This window comes from Macaca fascicularis, chromosome 18 (genome assembly GCF_037993035.2).
Source record: "Macaca fascicularis isolate 582-1 chromosome 18, T2T-MFA8v1.1".
NCBI lineage: Eukaryota > Metazoa > Chordata > Mammalia > Primates > Cercopithecidae > Macaca > Macaca fascicularis.
The window spans coordinates 41,974,887-41,994,312 of NC_088392.1; the positions used below are offsets into that span (position 1 = coordinate 41,974,887).

The following is a 19,426-nucleotide window of genomic DNA, read 5'->3' on the forward strand; positions in this document are numbered from 1 at the left end:
GGCATGCCTTAATGTTGGAGAATTTCCATTTTGTTTCTTCTCAATCTCTTAAGAGCAAAGAAAATTCTATAAATCCTGACAGAGAAGTCAGGTGTTTGGACTTGTGTTTTAGTTGGTGGCAAGTGCCCTAGTGACTTTTAACGAGCCATCCTGTACCCAAAATTTAGAATGTTTATTTTCACTTCTGGGAGATGCTCAGAAATGGGAAAAGAGCCAAATCACTTACAGGTGCATGTTACCAAAACAAAACCAAAATCAGTGTTCCCAAAAGTTTTAACCCAGTCATGCAGATTAAAAAATAAATAAATAACACAGAAGAACCCAAAGTAAATTCACCAGAAAAGGCATGCCTCAGAATCCAGAGTACTCAGCCAGGCGTGGTGGCCAACGCCTGTAATCCCAGCACTTTGGGATGCCGAGGCAGGATGATCTCTTGCGCCCACGAGTTCAAGACCAACCTCAGCAGCATGGTGAGATGCTGTCTCTAAAACAATTTTTTTTTTTAATCCAGAGTACTCAAACCAGAGGGACACTTGCCAGGAAAGACAAAAAGTCTTTTGTCATGCCAGGAGGGATGTAAAGTCCTCTATGAAAGTGGTCTTAGAACCAAGACAACTCCAAAGTCAAGTCAAAACGCCTCTGCCAAAAGTGGGAGCCTCCGCCTGAGAGATGACTCACCAGGGCAGAACAGATAAGCTATGTAAGTAGAGAGCCCAAAGGGCTCCTGTGAGTACTGCATACTGGTTCTGAGATCACCAATTCCCTCTGAAATGTGTCCTACTTCAGGTCCTACTGCTGAACACCATTTATGTCAACACAGAGAGGCTCTCTAAAAGAAAACTCTATTTGGGAATATAGCATTGCAGTAGAAATACACATGTCATGGGCTGTGTGCGGTGGCTCACGCCTGTAATCCCAGCGCTTTGGGAGGCTGAGGCAAGCCGATCATGAGGTCAGGAGTTAGAGACCCAGCCTGGCCAACATAGTGGAACCCCCTCTCTACTAAAAATACAAAAAATTAGATGGGTGTGGTGGTGGTTGCCTGTAATCCCAGCTACTTGGGAGACTGAGGCAGGAGACTCACTTGAACCTGGGAGGTGGAGGTTGCAGTGAGCCAAGATGTGCCACTGCACTCCAGCCCAGGCAACAGTGCAAAACTCCGTCTCAAAAAAAAAAAAAAAAAAAAGACCCATGTCGTGATAAACTATGTGTGTATTCAGGGAAGTAAAGGAAGACAAAGAGTTCAAAGAAAAATGAGGGTTGCATAATTGTTTTGAGATAATTGTCCTTGGTTACAAAGATCAATAGCAAGGGTGGTGCCAGTCTGAAGTTGGACAGGCAGTGCCTAGGCAAAAGTATTTTCTGGGTAATCTTTGTGAAAAGTTGTAGTTTCTGCAACCCAAGTTACTTTATTTTCCCAAAAACTTTCACAGTACATAGAAAATATATTGGACATGTATTAAATGTGACAAATTAATCAGCAGTATTACATTAAAATATGTTATTACTTGTTAATGTTTTTAATAAGTTGTTTAGGCAGTTAGACTCTATCTTTTCTCATTTTCCAATTTATAAGTGCATTATCCAAAAGTGTTAGTTTTAGGGTGACCACTGTATATTTTGGTATTTTTTAAAGCTACCCAATTGTGTATAATTTATAAAGAACTTTTTTTCATAAGACCTAAAACTTCTGAACAATACATAGGTGCAAATAAATAAATTCCTTTTTATCTCAAACTCATTTCCACTGCATCCCTGAAGAAAGCCTTTTGTTACTGTTGTCTTGACTAAATGTGGCATGGGAGCTAACATTTTCAAGGGAAGCTGATCTTATCTCCGGGCTCTAGAAGCCAAGACATGAGGTATGTCTTTACCATCTCTTAGGTGACTCTCCAGAACTTTCATTCTCAACCTCCTCCCTCACTGCCAGTTTCTCCTCAGCTTCTTAGCCAAATGGCAGAGGAAAAATGGTCTCTTATGTCGGGACTAAGCCGTGTGCTCTGAGCCCTGGGTAAGTCTGCAAGGCTTCTCTAGAACTCATATGTATGTCAATTATTCCTCCTCTGAAAATTTAAACTCTGGCACCTACATGGGCTCAGTAAATCCTCCTCTGTTAATACAACAGGAAACAGGAAAATTGAGACAACGTCCTTGCAACCCCCATAACTACTTTCTATCCGTGCTATTCACAGCCAAGTGTGTCGAGACCAGTTCACACAAACCATGTTGATTTTCAGTTTCACTCCCTCCTTACTGAATCACCCCTCCATTTGCTGCAATTGTCCCTGGGTGCTGTACTCAGACTTGGAGGAAGTACTGTCTTATTCAAGGCCAGTTTTTGTACTGGTGGTTAAATAAGTGGTTTCCAAATTGTAGTCACAAGGAGAGCTTCTAAAATGCAGATTCCCTGGTCTCAATTATGGGATTCTGATATAGCAGGTCTGAAATTAGAGCATTGGGATCTGCATTTTCAGAAAACCCAAAGTGATTATCAGCCAGGACTTAAACCTCTGCTTTAGACCACATTCCCTGTGAGCTTTCAGATTTTCTATCAATGTTCTTCCCTCTTCCCAGCTCCCACACATTAAAACTCGGATCATACATAAGTTACAGTTCCTTCATTTCACATCAATTTCTCATGCATCCCATCTGGTTTTGGGAGGGTGTGGGAAGAGGTGGATGGCCTTAAACTTGCCAATCAAAGATAACATTCTCTTTCGATTCAAATAGCCTATCTCAGGCTTAAAACCAACTCTTTGGATAAATGCTCAGCTTTTCAAAGGTTCTTCCTATCTTCCTCATGATGGCATCTAGTGGGTGAGGAGAACAGTCATCTCCATGTGACATAGGAAACAGTTTCTCTAATGCATGTGCTGAGGTGCTTGACAATCCTGCTGGTGCTCATCCTGCCATCTTTGTTGGATGTCACTGAATCTACTGGTTAATGTAAGTGAGTCCCTGACTTTTATTAACATGCTGTCATGCCCTTCTGCTGACCACAACTCTGCCATTGCCTTTGGTCTCAAGGTCTCTACCTTAAATAGCTTCCATCTCCCAACTATGGGACTATTAATCTGCTGGGTTTTGGAGTGGGTGGGAAGGGATGATGTTGAAACTTTGGGATGTACTGAATATCTTGCTCAAGCTTTGGGAAGCCAACATTTTCTCAGACTGACTAGACACCTCCTTCCACTAATGCTGAGCTAGTGCTCCTGTGCCATACTGGGTAAGCCTCTAAGTCATGAGTAGACTTTTCTGAGTGGCTTGCAGTCTTCCCCAGGCTATGCCAGGAAAGTAGTTAACTAACCCTGCTGCTCTAAGACTCGCATACCCATCCCGCAGTTTCTGTTTATTTCCCAACGGGGCAATTGTAATCTCAATCAATCTCTCTCTCTCTCTTTACTATCTCCTCTTCCTTTCTGAATCTTTCTCTCCCTGCCCTGGGAGTCATTCCACTTCCTACCTAATGAAGAGACTCTTCTCACATCATATTATGAGTTTCTCTTATCCATGGCTTAGAGTAAAACTCATGTTCAATTGTCCAAGCTTTGCTTTTAGTATGTGAATGGAGCTCTTAGAATATAGAACTCCCTTTTCATTCTCAGTAAAGCTTGACTTTGAAGACTACTTGTCATCTTCCTAGAGATGCCAAAGAATAATCAAAATAATAAAAGGCAGGCTCTGAGGGTCACAGCTGAGTAGCAACTGTGCTGTTACTCTAGTACACACCCTCTCCTTTCCTGTGGCTGTCAGGCTTCAGGGCTTACCTTTATTGGAAAGACAGCAGGGGGGCATATATGAAGAAAATTGAATCTTTAACATTGTCAAAGTCTTGACCCAACAGAGACATTCTTGCCCCAAGTCTCTTTCTGGCTTCAGTGCCTTTGCCTATTCTCATCCTAAGTACCTTGAATATCCTTCTCTTGATGCCCTGATATTAAACTGTTTATTCCTCAAAGCCAAGTTCAGGTTATCACCTCCACCACAGACTTTTCCTTCCCTCCCCAAACTTCATTGCCCCTTCTTATCACTCCCTTTGTAATTTGTTTATACTGGTAAGAGAGCATTCATCATATTACAATTAGGCCTATCTATGTCTAACTTTCTTTTTAAATTCTCAGCTCCGTTCTGCCTTGGAAATCAATCTGGCTTTTGCTCTGCGCTTCCAAATGTATCAACACCCAGGTTTCCAGCCTGATGAACATAGCAAGACCCCATCTCTCAAAACAAACAAAAAAGGGTGGGGCCAGGTGCAGTGGCTCACGCCTGTAATCCCAGCACTTTGGGAGGCCGAGGCAGGTGGATCATGAGATCAGGAGTTTGAGACCAGTCTGGCCAACATAGTGAAACCCCGTCTCTACTAAAAATGTAAAAAGTTAGCCGGGTATGGTGGCAGGCGCCTGTAATCCCAGTTACTTGGGAGGCTGAGGCAGGAGAATTCCATGAAACTGGGAGGCAGAGGTTGCAGTGAGCCAAGATCGCACCACTGCATTCCAGCCTGGGTGACAGTGCAAGACTCCATCTAAAAAAAAAAAAAAAAAATTAGCTGGGCATGGTGGCAGGCAACTGTAGTCCTAGCTACTTGAGAGGCTGAGGTGGGAGGATTGCTTGAGCCCAGGAAGTCGAGGCTTCAGTGAGCTGTGATTGTGCTACTGCACTCTAGCCTGGATGACAGAGTGAGATCCTGTCTAAAAATAAAATAAGGACCCAGCTTATTTTATTTATTATTTATTTTTATTATTTAGTTATTTTTGAGACCAAGTTTTACTCTCATCACCCAGGCAAGAGTGCAATGGCGCAATCTTGGCTCACTGCAACCTCTGCCTCCTGGGTTCAAGCAATTCTTCTACCTCAGCTTCCCGAGTAGCTGGGATTGCAGGTGCCCGCCACTACACTGGCTAATTTTTGTATTTTTGGTAGAGACGGGGTTTCACCATGTTGGCCAGGCTGGTCTTGAACTCCTGACCTCAGGTGGTCCACCTGCCTTGGTCTCCCAAACTGCTGGGATTACAGGTGTGAGTCACCGTGCCTGGCCAGAACCCAGTTTAAATTCCATCCTCTCTGCAAAGTCTTCCTTAACCACCCCTGTTGAAAGTTACGCCTGCTTGCCACAGCAAGTGGTACTTGGATGTTCATGAGATACATGCACAAGGCTCCTTTGGGGGTCCTGGGAAGACAGTGACATGGACACTCACGAAAGAAACCTTGGAATAGTGAGTGTGTGTGCTACAAAATGTGCTTTAGATTTGATTACCACCACTTAGGTTATGACCTCTGATACGGTTTGGGTCTCTGTCCCCACCCAAATCTCATCTTGAATTGTAATCCCTATGTGTTGAGGGAGGGAAGTAATTGTATTATGGGGGTGGTTCTCCCATGTTGTTCTCGTGATAGTCAATTCTCACAGGATCTGATGGTTTTATCAATGGTAGTTTTTCCTGTACTTTCACACGCTCACACTCTCTCCTGCCACCTTGTGAGGAAGGTGCCTGCTTCCCCTTCTGCCACAATTGTAAGTTTCCTGAGGCCTCCCCAGCTGTATTAGTCTGTTCTCACGTGGCTAATAAAGAGATACCTGAGACTGGGTAATTTATAAAAGAAAGAGGTTTCATTGACTCATAGTTTTACATGGCTGGGGAGGCCTCACCGTTATGGCAGAAGGTGAAGGGGAAGCAAGACATATCTTACGTGGCATCAGGCAAGAGAGACCTTGTGTAGGGGACCCCCCCCTTTATAAAACCATCAGATCTCATGAGACTTATTCACTATTATGAGAACAGCACGGGAAACACTCATCCCCATGATTCAATTACCTCTCACCGGGTCCCTCCCACAACATGTGGGAATTAAGGGAGCTGCAATTCAAGATGAGATTTGGGTGGGGACACAGCCAAACTGTCACCAGCCAGGTGGAACTGTGAGTCAATTAAACCTCTTTCCTTTATAAATTACCCAGTCTCAGGTATATCTTTATAGCAGTGTGAGAACGGACTAATACAAGCCCCTTGAGATCAGAGGCTAAAATCACTTTTCCCCAAACATTTGCTTTTTATATATGCTACGTCTCTGTGTCTGCTTCAATGTTTCCAGCAGTGCTTTATATATGGTAGGCATGCAATAAATGCTTCTTGATCGACTGACAGGTGCTCAGAAGATCTAGGTTGATTGATTTTCTTGTGATGCCGTCTTTTCCTGAGAGCTCATTAATTTTTAAGTTGTTTTCCTTGAAATGCATGGTATGTTTCCTCCACCCTGCTCTTTTTGCCTTTCATAGGGTTCCATCTTGATCAGCTGCTATCATGGTCTGTTTTGTGATCAAAGGTTCTGATGAGCTTTGGAATATGTATATGTTTGGAGTGAGGATGGGGCCTGGAGGAGATGCAGGTTGAGGACCAATTCACCCAACCCAGCTTATAAAAGTAAAGTGGCCCCTTAGGAGCACTGAAGCATTGCTGTGGATTTTAGAGATCGCTTCTTTCAAATCAGCATAGGCCTTCCAGTGTGGCAGGCCATAAGATCTGAGGTTTCCACGCTGTTCCTGGAAGCCAAGTGGACAGCTTATTTTTTACCTTCTTTATTGCACATTTGGGGCTTGGGGGATAGAGTCATATGTGTGTCAGTTGAAACTGTAGCTACTGCATTCCACTCCTTCGGGGATCGTAGTACTCATGCCAACAGAAAACTTCAAGGCCAGTAATTACTGTCTTCAGAGTACAAGACAGGCACAGGAGTTGTTTTGGCATAAGAATACCATGATTTGCATCCCACAGTGTAAGAAAGACAATGCTGAATTCAGAAGATGGTGCAAAAAGTGTGACAGTTCAGTTGTGGTGACTGTTGCTGATGCATGGGGCTATTTTATTTACATTTCCTTTTTTCTTTTTTAACAGAGACAGGATCTTGCTGTGTTGCCCAGCCTAATCTCAAACTCCTGGGCTCAAGTGATCCTCCTGCCTCGGCCTCCCAAAATGTTGGGATTACAGGCATGAGCCACCATGCCTGGGCTTTATTTATATGTCCAAGTCAAATGTTAGTTGGTCAATCAGTCTTTTTAAGCACCAATGTTGTGCCTAACCTTGTGGGAACTGTAGGAAAAAAATACTCTGTATTGGGAAGACCTTGATTTGCTGTCACAGGTGCCACTAATGCCAATTATAAGGCTGTGTGGAATCAGGTGATTGAAAGCCCAGTCTGTAACATAAACTGCTGCAGGGTTCCAGTGGGGGCAAGTAAGGTGGGCAGGGAGGGTGGGTAGCATTTGACTTTGACAGCATAGCCTGAGCAGAGGCACAGTGGGGATAGTGAGTGTGCAGTGCGAGGAGGGAGAGAGGTAAGTGGTAGGGAAGAGGTGGGAGGGGGGCAAGGAGAAGGCTCAGGAGGTTTTGGGACAGGGAAATGACTTGGTTAGTCACCACTTAGTTTCTTCTCACATGTGTACAATTTGGAATTCACTTGGTTCTTAGTATTCCTGGGTCAGATGACTTCTTTCCAGTCTGAGAAACCATTTCCCAGGCCGGCTACTTGGGCTATGGTATCTTCCAGTGCTCCTCTGTGATTGTACTCAGATCAGCTCATCTAGGCAGGCAGGATGGCAGAAGCCCTCTGACTTCATGTCTGAAAGAGTACGTGTTTCAACTCTATAATTACAGCATTTAACAGACCATATCAGCCCTCTTTGGGATGGCTTTTGGCAAATGGGCTAGAAGTCTATTCTGCATTTAAATGATACTGCATCTTCTCTTTAAAAGGTTCCTCAGTTAGTCCACCCCACTCTGTATCCAAAGTGTGTCCCAGGCCATGAGTCAAAAGGAAATGAGTAGTTCTTTCTGGTTGGAGAATTAAAAAGAAATCTCCACCCAAGTAACAGGTACATAGTGGGAAAAAAATAACATCTCCCTGAAAGCTTAATCTTCAGGCAAAGAGAGGGTCGGGGGCGGGGGCTTAGTAATGGGGAAACCTCAGAAGATTTAAAAGAGAATTACAGACAGACAAGGCTCAACATTGGCTGTCATCCAACAAAGCTCTTATAAGATTGGAATCACTGCCCGGTTCTTGAGCTCTGACCTGGAGGGAAGAGGAGTCTGGAAGACCTGGCACAGACCTGAGTGCTTCATTGTCTTTCTGGTTCCAAGTCCTCCTTAGCTCACTAGGAAGGAGGTGGGGTGGGGGAGGTAAGCCACTCTGCGTGAGTGCACTCATCTACACTGGCTAGTCTACTTCGCAGTCCCCCTGCAGATTATCCCCACCTCTACCTGGTTCCAGTTCCAGATTGGGGGGATATAGAATGCCATCCCCACCCCTCACCCTGCTTGCTGTGGCCTGGAAAACTGTCTTTCCTTTACCACCAGCTGGCATCTGCCATATGCCTCAAGGAACTGAATAAAGGAAGGGGGGGGAAGAAGAAACTAGAGAAACTGGAGTGTTTACTGTCTGAGCCCCAAGTACAGGCACTGCCTCTTTCCGTAGCAACACAGAATGTCTCCTTCCCTTTAACCTCCATCTCCCTAGATATGCCCGAGGAGGACAGCCTTGTTTCTGAGATCTGCTGTTGAGAACTGCTGCTGAGAATTCTTCCTTCAGCTCCGCCTTAACGCACCATTGGTTTTTCACTAGGTCTGCTGCAGGAAACAGGAATTACTTAGTTGACTACCATCTGAGGTGCTGTTTAGTGTTGGTAATAAAGAATAAAGGTGGAAATGAAGCAATGAGACTGCTTTTCTTTGTGGTTCGTAAGTTAATTCTGGTAATAGTTTTTAAAAGAGAAGTCAGAAATACTTTGAGCAGAGCAAAGCTCACTGACATACCTAGGTGGTCTTATAGATGTAGCCAATGTGCCAGGTAGCACAGGACACCTAAATTTGTATCAGTGTATACTGTCACTAGTTATGAATAAGAATGCCTTCTTGCCACATATCCTGATTAACTCAATATATTATCAAACTTATTTAACTCTTCTAGGCCAGGCATTGTGACTCATGACTGTAATCTTAGCACTTTGAGAGGCCAAGGCCAGTGGATTGCTTGGGCCCAGGTGTTTGAGACCTGCTGGGGCAACACAGGAGTTTGAGATCAGTCTGGGCAACATGGTGAAACCCCATCTCGACAATAAATACAAAAATTAGCTGGGCATGGTGGCGTGTACCTGTGGTCCCAGCTACTCGGGAGGCTAGATTGGAAGGATCACTTCAGCCTGAGAGACGGGGGTTGCAGGTTGCAGTGAGCTGAGATCACACCACTGCACTCCAGCCTGGGAGACAGAGTGAAGACCCTGTCTCAAAAAAAAAAAAAAAAAAAATTAACTCTCAGTCTGAGAGCTGAAAAATGGTAAGAAAATTTGATCTTTTCAAAAGGTAATCATGTTTCTCCCATGCTCAGTACCTTCACTGCTTTCTTATTGTGCTTACAATGAAGCCAGAGTCCCTTAGCATGGTCCAGAAGGTGCTCATGATCTGACTCACTATCTCTCTGACTTTATCTCATGACGCTAACCTCAGCCATTAGAATAGTTCCTACTTGGTGAGAAGAGATCATGTCCTTACAGATAATACCAACCAGTAAATGTGGAAAAAAGTCACCATAATGTAGCTACCATAGTAATAACTGATTCAGTCAAGGATCACAAGGATCAATGGACACTAAAACTCTTGGGTGAAAGTTATTTGGTGATTGAGATATTTGCACTGATTATTCATCAATTGCAAAGGGAGAAAGTGACATCTATACAGTGGAGAGACATGGTGGAAGGCTCCTTAACGAAGTGATCAAGTTTAACATCACCAGTAATGGGACAAGTAGATAGCATGTGCCTCCTGATGCGAAGTACTGGGAAGATACACATCAATCACTTAGGTGAGTTTTCTGTCAAAATATAGAACCTGGTTCTAATCATGACAAAACATCAGAAAAGCCAAATCTGGGGACATTCTACAAAATAATTATGAACAAGAGGGTAGGGAAGTAAGTAAAATAAAGACAGAAAGGTAACCGTGAGCCTTGTAGACTATTCGAAGTTCTTTGCTTTCCTAATAAGCTGCAAAAGCCTTTAATGAGTTTTGAGCTGAGAGTGACATAATGTGACTTAATTTTATTTTATTTATTTTTGAGACGGAGTCTCGCTCTATTGCCCAGACTGGAGTGCAATAGCATGATCTCGGTTCACTACAATCTCTGCCTCCCAGTTTCAAGCTTTTCTTGTGCCTCAGCCTCCCACGTAGCTGGGATTACAGGCATGCACCTGTAATCCCAGCTGATTTTTGTGTTTTTAGTAAAGATGGGGTTTCACCATGTTGGCCAGGCTGGTCACGAACTCCTGGCCTCAAATGATCTACCTGCCTTGGCCTCCCAAAATGCTGGGACTACAGGCATGAGCCACCACACACAGCCAGTATGACTTAATTTTAAAATCACTGCTTTGTTCCAGCTGCTGGATTGAGAATAACCTATATAGGGGCAAGGACAGAAGCTATGTGCCTAGTTATGAGGCTATTGCAACAATCCAGGCAAGATGGTAGTGATGTAGACCAGGATGAGAAGTGGTTTGAGATACTCATAACTTTAAACATAAAAATAGAGAATAGAATCACACAACCATATACCCGTCACCCAGCTGCAACAATTTTCAGCTCATGGCTGATCTTTACACACCACCTATTTTATTTATACTCCACCTATTTCCCCCTGCCATTTTATTTGTATGCAAATCATTTCATTCTGGATGTGCGTTTAAGAATTTGCTGATTGGTTGAATGTGAAGAAAAGGAGGAGTCAAGCATGTCTTCCAGTTTGTTGTGAAGGATGGAGGTACAAGTTATTGGGATGACAAAGGCTGTAGGTGGAGTAATGTGAGAGAAATGATTGAGAAGTTCCTTCTGTGTACATATGGTTTGAAATGCCTATTTGACATTCCAGAAGCTGTTGAATATACAAGTCTAGATATCAGGGAGACAGTGGGGCTGTAGATATAAATTTGGGAGTTGTCAGATTATAGATAGTCTCTAAAACCAGAAGAGTGAAGCTCCAGCTAAGTAATCACAGAGTATCTTGAGTCAGACTAACTCTTCTGCTGATAATAATTATTGTATAAACTCCAGAGGCATGGGAGAGTGACCCAAAGCAGACATATGCTGGAGGAGATTCAAATCTTGAGAAAAAGGAACCACGGTGGGTGTTTTTTACCTTTTGTTCCTGAGGGTACTCACTAGCCCCTACAATACACAGCGAATAGAACTCAAGTAGAAAGTGGCAGTCCTACTGTTCTGAGGCTTCTAGAGAGGCTGGAAACTGAGGAGGAGAGAAGTCATAGAGCAGGGAGTCCCATAATCTCTGTATAAACTCCTTTTAAATCCTTGCCTGACTCCTTAACTCTGTAGGTGGGGGTCAAAAACTCCAAGATTCCCAGGGGAAAAGCAATAGCTACCAGGCTGGAAGCGCTGAGCAGAGATTTCAGCTTCCCAGGGCAATTTAAGTCCTTTCAAATTAGAGGAGCTTAGTAACGATCTCAGACTTTCATTGAAACTTCAGAGAGCCCACACCTTCAGAGTAAGGACACATCTCAGGACTCAGCAATTCACACTAAGACTAAGGACCAAGCTGAAATAGACTCACCACAATAGAATTAAAATCAAGCCGTCTCAGATTCTAGATGATCTGCTAGTAATTTAAAAGGTTGTTAGAACCATCCTCTTCAGAAGAAGATAAGAGATCCTAGAGTTTCTACAGTAAATCCTCCATAATGGCCAATGTACCATCTAAAATGACAAGAAATGGAAAAAAAGAAAAAAAACCCAAAAAACAAAAGTGGAAGACGTGACCCACAGTAAAAAACAAAACACACATCAGGCAACAGAAGCAGACACACACATATTGCATATGTTGGGATTATCAGACAAGAACTTTAAAACAAATTTGACAAGTATTTTGAAGAATCAGTAGGAACTGGCCAGGCGCAGTGGCTCATCCCTGTAATCCCAGTACTTTTGGAGGCCAAGGCTGGCTGATCACACGAGGCCAGGAGTTCAAAACCAGCCTGGCCAACATGGCGAAACCCTGTCTCTACTAAAAATACAAAAATTAGCCAAGTGTGGTGGTGCACATCTGTAATCCCAGCTATTTGAGAGGCTGAGGCACAAGAATTGCTTGAGCCTGGGAGGCAGAGGTTGCAGTGAGCCAAGATCACACCACTGCACACCAGCCTGGGCAACAGAGCAAGACTCCGTCTCAAAAAGGAAAAAAAAAAAAAAGGAATAATGAATTAATTGATAAAGATATAGAAAATTTTAGGAGAAATATGGAAACTGTAAAAAAAAATATTACAATAGCCTAAATAGTGAGGAATAATAATGTCTTACAAATAGAAGCCCCAAAGTAGCCCAGGCCCCGTATTGCAAAGGAGTTACTCCTGTCTCTGTGCTCCACTATCCTCCATTCATTTGTTCATTCAATGAATATTTATTCGGTGAATACTTCATGTCAGGCACTGCTCTAGGGGCTGGAGTCATATCAATGAACAACCAAAATCACTTCTCTTGCCATTTATTTTCTATTTTGGAGAGACAGACAAAACAAGTGCACATGGTGATAAATTATGTAAAAAAAATCAAGCTGGGCAAGGAGTAGAAAGTGACAGGAACTAAGGAGTCTCTTTTACATAGAATGGTCAGAGAGGACCTCTCTGATAAAATGGCATTCAGGCAGGGACCAGTGGAAGCAAGCCACATGAGTGTCTGGGAGAAGAACCTTCCAGGCTGAAGGAAAAGCAAGCACGGCAGCAGAGGGCGGAGTGGCTTGGTGAGTTGGGGATGTCAGCATGGGTGGGTTGCTGCAAGTGAGGTGTGCTGGGAGCTGAAGATGGGGAGGTGGGAGCAGTGGGCCAGCTCACACAGGCTGTGGAGGCCATGGTGAGGATGCTGGATGTACTGAAGCCATTGGAGGATTTTGAGAAGAGGAATGCCTGGATTGACTGTGTCTTAAAGAATCACTCCCTTCTGGAAGAGGGCAAGTGCAACACCAGGAAGCTTAGTTGAATGGCGCTTGCAATAGTCCAAGCTGGGTGTGGTAGCATGTACTTGTAATCTCTGCTACTTGGGAAGCTGAGGCAGGAGGATTACTTTAGCCCAGGAGGTTGAATCCAACACGGGCAACACAGCAAGACCCCATCTCTAAAAGAAAGAAAAATAAAGCAAAAGGCCAACAGGGGAAAATAATAGGCCAGGTGAAAGATGATGGACCAGGGTAGTAGCAGAAATGGTCAGATTTGGGATATATTTTGAAGGTGGGGCAAACAGTTTGCTGATGAATTGGATTAATTGAAAACTCAAGGTTTTGGACCTGAATGACTTGAAGAATGGAGCTTCTAATAACTGAGGCAGAAGACTGGAGGGCAGTAGGGGAGTAGTAGTTTTGTGGGTTAAAATCAAGAGTTGAGTTTTGGATGTTTTTAAACCTTTGTCCAAGAGGAGCTGTTGATTAGGCAACTGAAGATGCAAATCTGAATTCTGGGGAGATGATGGGGCTTGAAACCTAAGTTTGTAGGATGCAGGGGTGTTCAATGTTGTGTGATTGATGTGCCACACACCCAGGACCTGAGCATGGGAGAAAAGAGTGTAGATTCCTGGATTCTCCCAAGTTTAAGGATTAGAAAGATGAGTCGAAACTAGTAAGGAGACTGAATGGAATGACCAGCAAAATACGAGGGGAACAAAGGGTCTCAGTGCCATCCTTGTGACCAAGTTTCAGGAAGATGGGATTTGTCTGTGTCTAAATGCTGCTGGTGGATGAGAAAGGTAAGAACTAACTATTAGATTAACAACGTGGAGGTCATTGGTGACTAGACAAGACCAGTTTCTATGGGTGGTGGACAAAATCCCTGAATGGAATAAGCCGAGAGAATAGAAACTGAGGAATTTGGGATAGAGCACAGAGATTTTCGAAGGGGGCATGAAGGGGGCATTTTCTGTAAACAGGAGCAGAGAAATGGGTGGCAGCTGGAGAAGGAGGTTGGTCAAGCAAGAGTTTTTAAAGATGAGGGATGAGGCAGCATGCTCAATCCTAAGGAGAAGGGAAAACGGAGGATGTCAGGATGTTGGGGTGATGACGGTGAGCAGGTGATAGGAGATGACTTGAGTGCATACATGGAAGGGCCTTTGAGAGCAGCGTGGAGCCTTCAAGCACAGTGAAAGGAGAGCAGGCCGAGGGCATGCACTCAGGCACAGCTGAGCAAGTAGACTTGGTGGCCAAGGTGAGTGAAAGCTGTCTTGTGGTTGCTTCTCCCTCCTCAGGGATGTACGAAAGCGAGTCATTAATTAGCTAGAGTGAAAATGAGGAAGGAGGTGCTGGCCATTTGGGATAAGTGGAGAAGGCATAAAGTAGGGGTCAAGGAATCCGGGAATTGAGTGGACTGGGCAAATGGAGGAGAGTTCCTGAAGGCATCAAGAGCCCATTTGATGTGAGTGGTCACGCCTTTTAGGCAAGACAGTATGCTTGTTTGCTAGACTGTTATTATTCTGCAAAAAAATTCACCAGTCCTCTCTGGAGTAGAACTATATTTTCCTTCTCTGATGATATCAGGCTTGAGCATAAGATTTGCATTGATCAGCAAAATGTGGATGGAAGTGATGTGTGTCACGTCTAAGTGGAAGCTTTATGAAACAGCATGTCTTCACCATGTTCTTTAACCCCTGCCCAACTGGCCATATCCCAGGGGGAGCTGCTTCATATCCTAGAGACTGGAGTGAAGACAATGAGCAGCAAAACCACAGCTAGTGTGCAGTGAGCACATTCTACAAGTGAAAGATGCACCTTTGAAGCAGCCGGGCACTGAGACTGGGGTTGGTTGTTACATGGCATGGTCCATGCTGACTGATACAGCCCACTGTGCGCCTTTCTCCAGCTGTCTTCCCTCTGCCTCTGTGCAGGTGCAAGGAGGATCGACTCAGTTCAGTCAGCACTGGGGCTTTGAGAGGGGCAGAGCAGGGAAAGCGAGGGCCCAGGAAACTGAGGGTGTATTTAAAGGAGCCTGAGCTGGGGAAGAAGGGAAGCAAGGGACGTGCTAGAGTCATCCTTGGGTTTGTTTCTTATAGTGACAAGACGGCTGCCAGGGGCAGTCAGGACTACACGTGTCCTTGCTCATGTCCCTGAGGATAACGTGTCCCTGTGACCAGCTGGAACTTCTGGCGACAAAGAGTCACCAGAATTTCTTTTTGAAAGGACTTATTTTAATTTGTCTTGCCAGCAGAGCCTCTGCCCCTGACATTTCAGGTATCTGCTTTTGTTTGTCCTTTTGACCTTTTCAGATTGAATTAAACTGGAGACACACACACCACACACACACACACACACACACACACACAGAGAGAGAGAGAGAGAGAGAGAGAGAGAGAGAGGTTGTTCCTGGGCCAGTAAGAGTTTCTGATGTTTGGGTAAGGATGGTCCTGTGTGGTCTGCTCAGATCCTCCAAGTCCTAATTGCTGCCTACCCATTCGTGATGGGGATAAGGTCCAAATCACCTATTTTGGAAGCTGGGCAAGCTGGAACCTGGTCTGTCTGACTGGAACCCATTAATTCCCTGTACCTTCCTGCCCAGAGGCTAGAAGGCTTCCATCCTCATGACCCCCCTTCCCCTTACTAGAGAAGCCAGACAGAACTGCACAGCTGTGGACCCTGCCCCTAGAGACTGTCTGCCAGTTCTGGCTCTGGCCTTCAGGACTGTTGCCCAGCCAAGTGCAGGAGAACCTCAGCAGTCCTGCCTGGCTGCCTCTCCCAGCCACCTGTCCCTCCGGCCATAGACACTGGACAGGAGCCCATATACTCCTTACTCCCCCTTATTTGGGCATCAGCACTTAAAAGAGGCTTTATGATGAAGAGTGGGAGGTCCAGACGGGCCTCATTTCCCAAGATTGCAGGGTACAGGCCTTGGCAGGGCTGAGCCATCCCCTTGATCTGGGTGCTTCTCCCACAGGAGTCTAGCCTTGCTTCAGTCTGGCTCTATGAGCCCACCTGGCCCCTCGCTCGTCCTCAGCAAGCCTCCCACTGAAGTCAGGGCATGTGTGAGGTGACCACACAGCTGAGGGTGCTGGAAATGTCATGGTGTGATATTTCAATTTCTGCAGTGTTTATATTCAGTGACCCTCAAAAAGGCCCAATGAGGGGAAAGGCCAGGACAGGTTTACAGACGGGAAGCTGGCCCTCTGAGAGGGGAGCACCCACCCAAGGTCACATGGCTGGTTGGTGGCTAACCAACCCGTGGCCTTATGACACCAAGTCCCATGCTCTTTTCACTGCCCCTCCCAGGGAGAGCCACTGTCATTCAGTGTGGTGTTAACCTGCAGTGCAGCAGACCCTCAGACCTTGGCTAACTGGTAAACCTCACCCACAGCTCCATGCTGGGCTTGCTCAGGGACTGCTGGAACACTCCAGTGGTCAGGCCAGGCGAGGGTGGAAGATGGGGAGTCCCTGCCAGACTTCTGTGGGGTTTCCCAGGTGCTCCTGCGGCAGGGGCGGGGGGCATTGGGAGGAACCTGTTTTTGTGTTTTATGGAAGGTAAGTTTGTTATTCGCTCAGTGACCCAAACTTGAAACTCAGGTCCCTTGGAGGAAGCTTTGGGCTCTGAAATTACTTCTCTCAGCCTCAGTTTCTCCATGGGTTTTGGATTCAGGGTTTGACCACAGTGATTCTGAGAGGATAGTTTGCATGATGCCTGGCCTGGCTCATGGGCCTCATTCTGCCACAGTGGAGGAGGGCATGCAGGCCATCTGGCCGGGTGGGGAGTGCCAGCTGGCAACAGGGTCCACTGAGGCACTGACTCCCTGCCCTGGGGCTCTCAGCAAGTCTAGCCAGCCAGCCTCCATTTTCCCAAGTGTAAAATGGGTGTCAGGCCATTTGCTTCTGTGGGAGGGCCTGGAGGGCTATAATTATGGGAGGGTGTGTGAAGTCCTGGGAGCCCTCGATGGGGTTTTGCAAGGAGGCTGCAGACAGCCATGGGTCATGACTGCTTGGGAGAGTTATGAAATTCCTTTAGTAAAAGGAACCATGTGGGGAATGGGCGGGAGGGGGAGATGGCGACCCAGGAAGAGAGTGTCTGGCGCCCTTGGGAAGACATCTTAGTACACACCAAAGCCCTATCTCACAATTCAATCAAGTTGTTGCTTCTGTTCATACCAAAAGGGCCTTTTTAAAATACAATTAGGCTCTGTTTTATTATGTGTGACAGACGAGGCCATTAACCATTCCGACTATTAAATCAGACTTCATTAAAAAAAAATGGAAGTAACTGTAAATTGCCTTGGGTCACGATCGTTTAGAGCCGAGACATTTCAAAGAAAAACATTAGGGAGCTCACGACCATGATGAAGTTAATCAATTTGACATCCCACCGAGGGCCGGGTGTGCCTGCACCAGAAGAGCTGCTGCACAGCCTCTCCCCAGAGCCCGGCTCCTGGGGAGCAGGGGGGTCTCTGCCTCTCTTCTCTCCAAAGGAGAGCTGGGAAGGCTATGAAAATAACTTGGAAATTTGGGGGAAAGGGAATTTCTTGTCTCTCAGTGAGGTGTTATTGGTTTGCTTTTCTGAAAAACTATCTAAATATATCAAATGTGATACCAAGTCATACATAATACATTTTTATGTTTTTGCACCAGAAAGTGACTTTAGAGCTGTAAGGAGCAGTGCTATATAAGAATAATGTGTCTTCCTTGGCCCTCTAAGTGGGGTGGGGTGGCTTCCACGGGCTTCCTCATTTCTGGACAGGTTGTGCCCTTTCTCCAGGTGTCTACTTCTTGGCAGGAGTCCTGAGGGAGAGACCCCTGCCCTGGGGTGAATTTTGCCCTCCTCTCCTTTGTGGGGGTAGAAAAGGAGGGATGGACAGGGCAGAACAGCCCAGAAGCCTACAAAAAGATGGGGTAAACCCAGCCCCCACACCTTCTTCTCCCCCAGGCCTTGCTGAGCCTGGAGAGAGCAAACCCCAGTGTTCCTCCAAGGCTAAGGAGAGGTGGGGGCTGAGTTGTGTCTGGGACGCCTCCTGGCCTTGAGATAGCAACAGGCATGGCAGGGGTGGGGATGGGCAGAGACCACTCAAGGCCAATTCAGGAGGTGTGGGAGCCAGGGTGGGGGATAGGTAATGAGAGGAAGGTCTGGTTGTAAAGCCCTGGAAGGTGGGGTCCTGTCTAAGCAGGAATTTCCTGGCTGGATTATTAGCATAAGTCCATGGTGGGGGTGGAAGAGCATGTTTATCTGGAACGCAGAGATGGGAGGAGCAGGCGCCCAGCTTCAGAGAGCTTGCCTCTGTGACCTTACGCGCTCTCTCCCTTTTCCCACTGTCCTGCTGATTGAGGTGCACCAAGGGCCCACCTGAATGCCAAGCCTGCTTTCCTTCTGGTATGGGCTGCACGAGGCTCACCTACCTCCTCCACGAAGCCCCCCAGACACTACCCCGGCTGTACCCTCTGCTTGGGGACTCTCTTACCTCCCTGCTCTGCTGGCACTGTCTGAAAGCTGCTAGATCAAGTAGGCCCTTGCCAGCAAGCCTCTGTTCAGTCTCCATCTCTCTCTGTTCCAGCACGCCTTCTTCCCGGTCCTCGGCTTTACTGCTCTAGATCATTCCTACAGCCCAAGGACACCTTTGCTGGTCTCAAGCCCCTTCAGAAGATGTCCCCACCCAACTCTCTGGCCTCACCTCCTGCCTCTCTGCTCCAAATTCTTAGCACTTTGCACTGTGGTTTCTTCCAGCCTCCTTAACTTTGGTTCCTTTTGCCTAAACTGCTTGTTCCTGTTTTCTCAGCCCAGGGAGGCTCTTTTCAGATTGCTCAGGGTTGGTGACTCACAGTATCTTCCTCCCTTTCTTCACCCTCCCTCCCTCCCTCCCTCCCTCCCTCCCTCCCTCCCTCCCTCCCTCCCTCCCTCCTTCCCTCCTTCCTTCCTTCCTTCCTTCCTTCCTTCCTTCCTTCCTTCCTTCCTTCCTTCCTTCCTTCCTTCCTTCCTTCCTTCCTCCCTCCCTCCCTCCCTCCCTCCCTGCTTCCTTCCTTCCTTCCTTCCTTCCTTCCTTCCTTCCTTCCTTCCTTCCTTCCTTCCTTCCTTCCTTCCTTCCTGAGCACCATCTGTGCCAAGCACAAGATCTCTGCTTCACAGAACTGCAAAGACAGTAAAGAAATGCACTGTCAGGAGGTGATGGCACCGTGGAGAAACACAGGGCAGGGTAAAGGGAGAGGGAGCGAAGGGGAGCGGTCAGGGAAGGCCCCTATGGCAAAGGGGCATTGGAGCAGAGACCTGAAGGAAGTGAGGGAGAGGTCACTGCTGCAGTGTCCTAGCGCTGGGGCGGGGACATGCCCACGTGTGTCCCAAAACAAAGCTCCATGACTGGGACAGCTCTGGGGCCAGTTGTGCATCATATTGTCACAGCTGTAGTTATGCTAGCCTGTTTCCCCTGGCCTCTCGAGC

At 46.2% G+C, this 19,426-nt stretch overlaps 1 long non-coding RNA gene across 1 annotated transcript in view; it reads left to right on the top strand.

Annotated features, from left to right (window-relative positions):
* Nucleotides 1-566: 566 nt before the first annotated feature.
* LOC107128106 (uncharacterized) overlaps nt 567-19,426 on the top strand; it is a 38,596-nt gene continuing 19,736 nt past the window's right edge. Inside the window, exon 1 of the long non-coding RNA XR_012427082.1 lies at nt 567-700. This is a non-coding gene — a long non-coding RNA (uncharacterized lncRNA). The remainder of the gene's footprint in view (nt 701-19,426) is intronic.